Genomic DNA, 10,000 nt, shown 5'->3' on the forward strand with positions numbered 1-10,000 from the left:
AGTACAAATCAGTAACCGGCGACACTTAGAATATTTTTGAAGCAGTACAAATCAGTAACCACCGACACTTAGAATATTTTTGAAGCAGTACAAATCAGTAACCAGCTGACACTTAGAATATTTTTGAAGCAGTACAAATCAGTAACCAGCGACACTTAGAATATTTTTGGAGCAGTACAAATCAGTAACCAGCCCCACTTAGAATATTTTTGAGCAGTACAAATCAGTAACCAGCGACACTTAGAATATTTTTGAAGCAGTACAAATCAGTAACCACGACACTTAGAATATTTTTGAAGCAGTACAAATCAGTAACCAGCGACACTTAGAATATTTTTGAAGCAGTACAAATCAGTAACCAGCGACACTTAGAATATTTTTGAAGCAGTACAAATCAGTAACCAGCTGACACTTAGAATATTTTTGAAGCAGTACAAATCAGTAACCAGCGACACTTAGAATATTTTTGGAGCAGTACAAATCAGTAACCAGCGACACTTAGAATATTTTTGAAGCTGTACAAATCAGTAACCACGACACTTAGAATATTTTTGAAGCAGTACAAATCAGTAACCAGCGACACTTAGAATATTTTTGAAGCAGTACAAATCAGTAACCACTGACACTTAGAATATTTTTGACGCAGTACAAATCAGTAACCAGCGACACTTAGAATATTGTTGAAGCAGTACAAATCAGTAACCACGACACTTAGAATATTTTTGAGCAGTACAAATCAGTAACCGCTGACACTTAGAATATTTTTGAAGCAGTACAAATCAGTAACCAGCGACACTTAGAATATTTTTGAAGCAGTACAAATCAGTAACCACGACACTTAGAATATTTTTGAGCAGTACAAATCAGTAACCAGCGACACTTAGAATATTTTTGAAGCAGTACAAATCAGTAACCACTGACACTTAGAATATTTTTGAAGCAGTACAAATCAGTAACCAGCGACACTTAGAATATTTTTGGAGCAGTACAAATCAGTAACCAGCGACACTTAGAATATTTTTGAAGCTGTACAAATCAGTAACCAGCGACACTTAGAATATTTTTGAAGCAGTACAAATCAGTAACCAGCGACACTTAGAATATTTTTGGAGCAGTACAAATCAGTAACCAGCGACACTTAGAATATTTTTGACGCAGTACAAATCAGTAACCAGCGACACTTAGAATATTTTTGAAGCAGTACAAATCAGTAACCAGCGACACTTAGAATATTTTTTGGAGCAGTACAAATCAGTAACCACTGACACTTAGAATATTTTTGAAGCAGTACAAATCAGTAACCAGCGACACTTAGAATATTTTTGAAGCAGTACAAATCAGTAACCACTGACACTTAGAATATTTTTGAAGCAGTACAAATCAGTAACCAGCGACACTTAGAATATTTTTGAAGCAGTACAAATCAGTAACCAGCGACACTTAGAATATTTTTGAAGCAGTACAAATCAGTAACCAGCTGACACTTAGAATATTTTTGAAGCAGTACAAATCAGTAACCACGACACTTAGAATATTTTTGAAGCAGTACAAATCAGTAACCAGCGACACTTAGAATATTTTTGAAGCATTACAAATCAGTAACCACGACACTTAGAATATTTTTGAAGCAGTACAAATCAGTAACCAGCTGACACTTAGAATATTTTTGAAGCAGTACAAATCAGTAACCAGCGACACTTAGAATATTTTTGGAGCAGTACAAATCAGTAACCACGACACTTAGAATATTTTTGAAGCTGTACAAATCAGTAACCAGCGACACTTAGAATATTTTTGAAGCAGTACAAATCAGTAACCACTGACACTTAGAATATTTTTGAAGCAGTACAAATCAGTAACCACGACACTTAGAATATTTTTGACGCAGTACAAATCAGTAACCACTGACACTTAGAATATTTTTGAAGCAGTACAAATCAGTAACCGCGACACTTAGAATATTTTTGGAGCAGTACAAATCAGTAACCAGCGACACTTAGAATATTTTTGAAGCAGTACAAATCAGTAACCACTGACACTTAGAATATTTTTGAAGCAGTACAAATCAGTAACCAGCGACACTTAGAATATTTTTGAAGCAGTACAAATCAGTAACCACTGACACTTAGAATATTTTTGAAGCAGTACAAATCAGTAACCAGCTGACACTTAGAATATTTTTGAAGCAGTACAAATCAGTAACCAGCGACACTTAGAATATTTTTGAAGCAGTACAAATCAGTAACCAGCGACACTTAGAATATTTTTGAAGCATTACAAATCAGTAACCAGCGACACTTAGAATATTTTTGGAGCAGTACAAATCAGTAACCAGCGACACTTAGAATATTTTTGAAGCAGTACAAATCAGTAACCAACTGCATTTTTGAATTGGTTATTGATTTCTCCGTTGAAGTTGGGCTGCGGTTGGCTTCAGTTAGTGGTCGGGGCTTAATTTTCGCCGAGGGGACAGTCCCGGTAGTGTCTCCGAGGAAGTGGTACCTATTGAAGCAGTACAAATCAGTAACCAGTGGCATTGCCGGATGGGTTTTGTGTTGAAGTACAAATCAGTAACCAGCCGGATTTGACCCGGCGGTTCTACCGACTGTCACGCCTTTGAGGGGGGACTGTTGTCTAAGTTCAGGCCGAATTTGGTGAATTTCTTAAGTCGGGAAGTGGTCCCAACGGGTATGGGAGTGAACCTAACTGCTCATACCAACTTTGAGGCTTTGGGGCCGGGTAGCACAGTCAGATTTGACCCGGCGGTTCTTAGAATATTTTTGAGGGGGGCCTGCCCTCTCAGTTCAGGCCGAATTTGGTGAATTTCCTATGTTGGAAGCAGTACAAATCAGTAACCTGACAGCTCATACCGACTTTGGGGCTTACAAGCCGGGTAGCTCAGCCGGATTTCGCCGACTGTCACGCCTTCGAGGGGGGACTGTTGTAAGTTCAGGCCGAATTTGGTAATTTCCTAAGTCGGGACGTGGTCCCAAACGGGGTTGGGAGTGAACCTAACTGCTCATACCGACTTTGAGGCTTCGGGGCCGGGTAGCACAATCGTATTTGTCCCGGCGGTTCTGCCGAATGCCTGGCCTTTGAGGGGGGCCTGCCCTCTGAGTTCAGGCCGAATTTGAATTTCCTAAGTCGGGAAGTGGTCAAATGGTGATGGGGTTGAATCTGACAGCTCATACCGACCTTGAGGCTTCCAAGCAGGCTGGCCCGGCCGGATCTGACCCGGCGGTTAGAAAATTTTTCAAGCAGTACAAATCAGTAACCAGCGACACTTAGAATATTTTTGAAGCAGTACAAATCAGTAACCAGCGACACTTAGAATATTTGTGAGTCAGTACAAATCAGTAACCAGCGACACTTAGAATATTTTTGAAGCAGTACAAATCAGTAACCAGCGACACTTAGAATATTTTTCAGCAGTACAAATCAGTAACCAGCGACACTTAGAATATTTTTGAGCAGTACAAATCAGTAACCAGTGACACTTAGAATATTTTTGAAGCAGTACATATCAGTAACCAGCGACACTTAGAATATTTTTGAAGCAGTCGCCTTCGAGGGGGGACTGCCTCTGAGTTCATGCCGAATTTGGTGAATTTTCTATGTCGGGAAGTGGTCCAAATGGTGATGGGGTTGAATCTGACAGCTCATACCGACCTTGAGGCTTCCAAGCAGGCTGGCCCGGCCGGATTTGACCCTTAGAATATTTTTGAGTCAGTACAAATCAGTAACCAGCGACACTTAGAATATTTTTCAGCAGTACAAATCAGTAACCAGCGACACTTAGAATATTTTTGGAGCAGTACAAATCAGTAACCAGCGACACTTAGAATATTTTTGAAGCAGTACAAATCAGTAACCAGCTGACACTTAGAATATTTTTGAAGCAGTACAAATCAGTAACCAGCGACACTTAGAATATTTTTGAAGCAGTACAAATCAGTAACCACTGACACTTAGAATATTTTTGAAGCAGTACAAATCAGTAACCGCTGACACTTAGAATATTTTTGAAGCAGTACAAATCAGTAACCAGCGACACTTAGAATATTTTTGGAGCAGTACAAATCAGTAACCACTGACACTTAGAATATTTTTGAAGCAGTACAAATCAGTAACCAGCGACACTTAGAATATTTTTGAAGCAGTACAAATCAGTAACCACTGACACTTAGAATATTTTTGGAGCAGTACAAATCAGTAACCTCTGACACTTAGAATATTTTTGAAGCAGTACAAATCAGTAACCAGCGACACTTAGAATATTTTTGAAGCAGTACAAATCAGTAACCGCTGACACTTAGAATATTTTTGAAGCAGTACAAATCAGTAACCAGCGACACTTAGAATATTTTTGGAGCAGTACAAATCAGTAACCACTGACACTTAGAATATTTTTGAAGCAGTACAAATCAGTAACCAGCGACACTTAGAATATTTTTGAAGCAGTACAAATCAGTAACCACTGACACTTAGAATATTTTTGGAGCAGTACAAATCAGTAACCACTGACACTTAGAATATTTTTGAAGCAGTACAAATCAGTAACCAGCGACACTTAGAATATTTTTGAAGCAGTAGAAGTCAGTAACCAAGTGCATTTTTGAATTGGTTACTGATTTCTCCGTTGAAGTTGGGGCTGCGGTGGGCTTCAGTTAGTGGTGGGGGCTTAATTTTCGCCGAGGGGAGCGTGTCCCGGTAGTGTCTCCGAGGAAGTGGTACCTTTTGAAGGGGGTGTTTCTGAATTTGGGCCCTTTTTGAGTGGCATTGCCGGATGGGTTTTGTGTTGAAGGCTTCCAAATCGGGTAGCTCAGCCGGATTTGACCCGGCGGTTCGGTCGACTGTCACGCCTTCGAGGGGGGACTGTTGTATAAGTTCAGGCCGAATTTGGCGAATTTCCTAAGTCGGGAAATGGCCCAAACGGGGATGGGACTGAACCTGACTGCTCATACCGACTGTGAGGCTTCGGGGCCGGGTAGCTCAGTCGTATTTGATCCGGCGGTTCTGCCGACTGCTACGCCTTCGAGGGGGGACTGTCCTCTGAGTTCAGGCCGAATTTGGTGATTTTCCTAAGTCGGGAAGTGGTCCAAACGGGGATGGGAGTGAACCTGACAGCTCATACCGACTTTGGGGCTTCCAAGCCGGGTAGCTCAACCGGATTTGATCCGGCGGTTCTAGCGACTGCCACGGCTTCGAGGGGGGACTGTTGTCTAAGTTCAGGCCGAATTTGGTGAATTTCCCGAGTCGGGAAGTGGTCCAAACGGGGATGGGAGTGAACCTGACTGCTCTTACCGACTTTGAGGCTTCGGGGCCGGGTAGCACAGTCGGATTTGACCCGGCGATTCTGCCGACTTCCACGCCTTCGAGGGGGGACTCTCCTCTGAGTTCAGGCCGAATTTGGTGAATTTCCTAAGTCGGGAAGTGGTCCAAACGGGGATGGGAGTGAACCTGACAGCTCATACCGACTTTGGGGCTTCCAAGCCGGGTAGCTCAACCGGATTTGATCCGGCGGTTCTGCCGACTGTCACGCCTTCGAGGGGGGACTGTTGTATAAGTTCAGGCCGAATTTGGTGAATTTCCCGAGTCGGGAAGTGGTCCAAACGGGGATGGGAGTGAACCTGACAGCTCTTACCGACTTTGAGGCTTCGGGGCCGGGTAGCTCAGTCGGATTTGACCCGGCGATTCTGCCGACTTCCACGCCTTCGAGCGGGGACTCTCCTCTAAGTTCAGGCCGAATTTGGTGAATTTCCTAAGTCGGGAAGTGGTTCAAACGGGGATGGGAGTGAACCTGACAGCTCATACCGACTTTGGGGCTTCCAAGCCGGGTAGCTCAACCGGATTTGATCCGGCGGTTCTAGCGACTGTCACGGCTTCGAGGGGGGACTGTTGTATAAGTTCAGGCCGAATTTGGTGAATTTCCCGAGTCGGGAAGTGGTCCAAACGGGGATGGGAGTGAACCTGACAGCTCTTACCGACTTTGGGGCTTCCAAGCCGGGTAGCTCAACCGGATTTGATCCGGCGGTTCTGCCGACTGTCACGCCTTCGAGGGGGGACTGTTGTATAAGTTCAGGCCGAATTTGGTGAATTTCCCGAGTCGGGAAGTGGTCCAAACGGGGATGGGAGTGAACCTGACAGCTCTTACCGACTTTGAGGCTTCGGGGCCGGGTAGCTCAGCCGGATTTGATCCGGCGATTCTGCCGACTGTCACGCCTTCGAGGGGGGACTGTCCTCTGAGTTCAGGCCGAATTTGGTGAATTTCCCGAGTCGGGAAGTGGTCCAAACGGGGATGGGAGTGAACCTGACAGCTCATACCGACTTTGAGGCTTCCAAGCCGGGTAGCTCAGCCGGATTTGACCCGGCGATTCTGCCGACTTCCACGCCTTCGAGGGGGGACTGCCCTCTGAGTTCAGGCCGAATTTGGTGCATTTCCCGAGTCGGGAAGTGGTCTCTGTCACAACGGGGGCAAGTGTCTGAAGAGGTAAAGTGAGTAACCAGCACAGCTTAGGGAAGGGTTCCAAAGTTCTCAACAATGTGAATTCGGTTACCAGGAAAGCTTAGGAAAGTTGCCTGACTGTCCCAAACGAATGAACTGCAAAACTTAGGGAACATGCCCGAAGATGCTTAAAAGTGTGAAATCAGTAAGCAGGAAAGCATAGGAAAGTGCCTGAAAGTGCTAAATGAGTAACATGAAAAACGTAGAAAAATGCCCGAAAATGTTTAAAAGTGTGAACTCAGTAACCAGCAAAACTTAGTAAAACGTTGGAAAAGCAGAAATGAGTAACCAGAAAAACTTAGAAAAATGTTTGAAAATGAGAAATGAGTAACCAGAAAAACTTAGAAAAATGTTTGAAAATGAGAAATGAGTAACCAAGAAAACTTAGAAAAATGCCCAAAAAGAAGAAATCAGTAACCAGAAAAACTTAGAAAAATGTTTGAAAATGAGAAATGAGTAACCAGAAAAACTTAGAAAAATGTTTGAAAATGAGAAATGAGTAACCAAGAAAACTTAGAAAAATGCCCAAAAAGAAGAAATCAGTAACCAGAAAAACTTAGAAAAATGTTTGAAAATGAGAAATGAGTAACCAGAAAAACTTAGAAAAATGTTTGAAAATGAGAAATGAGTAACCAAGAAAACTTAGAAAAATGCCCAAAAAGAAGAAATCAGTAACCAGAAAAACTTAGAAAAATGTTTGAAAATGAGAAATGAGTAACCAGAAAAACTTAGAAAAATGTTTGAAAATGAGAAATGAGTAACCAAGAAAACTTAGAAAAATGCCCAAAAAGAAGAAATCAGTAACCAGAAAAACTTAGAAAAATGTTTGAAAATGAGAAATGAGTAACCAAGAAAACTTAGAAAAATGCCCAAAAAGAAGAAATCAGTAACCAGAAAAACTTAGAAAAATGTTTGAAAATGAGAAATGAGTAACCAGAAAAACTTAGAAAAATGTTTGAAAATGAGAAATGAGTAACCAAGAAAACTTAGAAAAATGCCCAAAAAGAAGAAATCAGTAACCAGAAAAACTTAGAAAAATGTTTGAAAATGAGAAATGAGTAACCAAGAAAACTTAGAAAAATGCCCGAAAAGAAGAAATCAGTAACCAGAAAAACTTAGAAAAATTTTCGGCCAAGTGTGAAAAATATTCTAAGTGTCAGCGGAGGAAAATGCCGAAGCATCGGGAAAGATTCAAAAACTCATGCCGAACATGAGTTCCGAAGTGCCGGAGGAACTGGGCGAATTGAGCCCGGCGGTTGGCCAGATGTCGTTTTGAGTCTGCAGCCCGAAAACTTTAACTTTGTCTGCCGCGGAAGTCTGGACCGGGAAAAATCCAAACGGTTTTGCCGGGTTCGAGTTCCAGAGCGAAGCAGTCGAATTTGAAATTCAGACCCATTCAGTGCCACTTGACATTGTGACACAGTGAGGTTGGCGGGGTACCCGGAGATTTCTGGGAACACGATTTTTAGAACAAAATGGCGGCGCGGGACCACTTTGAAAGGCATCCGAAAAACGGTTCCGCGGGCAGAGCACTTGAATGACAGGCCTGTGTGCATGCCCAAGAGCTCTCGGAAGTCTAATTTTTGACACTTTGTCAAATTTTCGACAGACTTACCCAACTCTTGCTGCCTGTTCTAAGAATCAGTCAGAGGCCTGTGCGGCGGTCTCTTGACACTTTGGAGGGCGGGCAAACCCCACGTTGACTCCGGCCGTCCCTCCAAAAGGCACTTGCTATTGGGGGAAAGGATTGCAAGTAGCCTGGTTCCCGTGGGAGCGGCCAGGAAGGGTGCAGGCTGGCCCTTGCCTGAGCATTCCCAAAACCCTCTTCCGCTGAGAGCAGACCTCGCACGCCGCACTACCGGCTCTGGGAGTGGTTGGCCGCTATTGTACATAGTCCGGTCCTTCCTCTGCCACCCGGCAAGTGCGATGGCTCTGCCGCCCTGCGGTGCTCGTCACCCAGGTTTGGGGAACACGATACTTAGAACATGTTGGCGGCTCGGGACCTGCAGGCGAAAGGGGCCCCGTGGTGCTGAGCACATCGACCTCGGGTCTCAGTGCAAGCCGGAGAGTTCGCGGAAGTCTTAAAAGATTTTGACATCTGCTCAATTCTTTGACAGGCTTGCCTGACTCTTTCCGTCCGTTCTAAGAATCAGTCGGAGGCCGGGGCGGGGACGGTCTCTTGACACACGGAGGGTTGGCTTCCCTCCTCAGGTGTTTGTGTCGAAAATGAAGGCGAGAGATGCAAGCGTCCTGGTTCCCCTGGGTGCTGCCAGCAAGGGTGCAGGCTGACCCTTGCCTGAGCACTCCCAAAAGCCTCTTAAGCTGAGAGCAGGCGCCGCACTACCGGCTCTGGGAGTCGTTGGCCGCTATTGTACATAGTCCGGTCCTTCCTCTGCCACCCGGCAAGTGCGATGGCTCTGCCTCCCTGCGGTGCTCGTCACCCAGGTTTGGGGAACACGATACTTAGAACATGTTGGCGGCTCGGGACCTGCAGGCGAAGGGGGCCCCGTGGTGCTGAGCACATCGACCTCGCGTCTCAGTGCAAGCCGGAGAGTTCGCGGAAGTCTTAACAGGCTTGCCTGACTCTTTCCGTCCGTTCTAAGAATCAGTCGGAGGCCGGGGCGGGGACGGTCTCTTGACACACGGAGGGTTGGCTTCCCTCCTCAGGCGTTTGTGTCGAAAATGAAGGCGAGAGATGCAAGCGTCCTGGTTCCCCTGGGTGCTGCCAGCAAGGGTGCAGGCTGACCCTTGCCTGAGCACTCCCAAAAGCCTCTTAGGCTGAGAGCAGGCGCCGCACTACCGGCTCTGGGAGTCGTTGGCCGCTATTGTACATAGTCCGGTCCTTCCTCTGCCACCCGGCAAGTGCGATGGCTCTGCCTCCCTGCGGTGCCCGTCACCCAGGTTTGGAGAACACGATACTTAGAACATGTTGGCGGCTCGGGACCTGCAGGCGAAAGGGGCCCCGTGGTGCTGAGCACATCGACCTCGCGTCTCAGTGCAAGCCGGAGAGTTCGCGGAAGTCTTTAACAGGCTTGCCTGACTCTTTCCGTCCGTTCTAAGAATCAGTCGGAGGCCGGGGCGGGGACGGTCTCTTGACACACGGAGGGTTGGCTTCCCTCCTCAGGCGTTTGTGTCGAAAATGAAGGCGAGAGATGCAAGCGTCCTGGTTCCCCTGGGTGCTGCCAGCAAGGGTGCAGGCTGACCCTTGCCTGAGCACTCCCAGAAGCCTCTTAGGCTGAGAGCAGACGCCGCACTACCGGCTCTGGGAGTCGTTGGCCGCTATTGTACATAGTCCGGTCCTTCCTCTGCCACCCGGCAAGTGCGATGGCTCTGCCTCCCTGCGGTGCCCGTCACCCAGGTTTGGAGAACACGATACTAAGAACATGTTGGCGGCTCGGGACCTGCAGGCGAAAGGGGCCCCGTGGTGCTTAGCACATCGACCTCGCGTCTCAGTGCAAGCCGGAGAGTTCGCGGAAGTCTAAAGCTTTTGACATT

This window comes from Hemiscyllium ocellatum, assembly GCF_020745735.1.
Source record: "Hemiscyllium ocellatum isolate sHemOce1 chromosome 15 unlocalized genomic scaffold, sHemOce1.pat.X.cur. SUPER_15_unloc_1, whole genome shotgun sequence".
NCBI lineage: Eukaryota > Metazoa > Chordata > Chondrichthyes > Orectolobiformes > Hemiscylliidae > Hemiscyllium > Hemiscyllium ocellatum.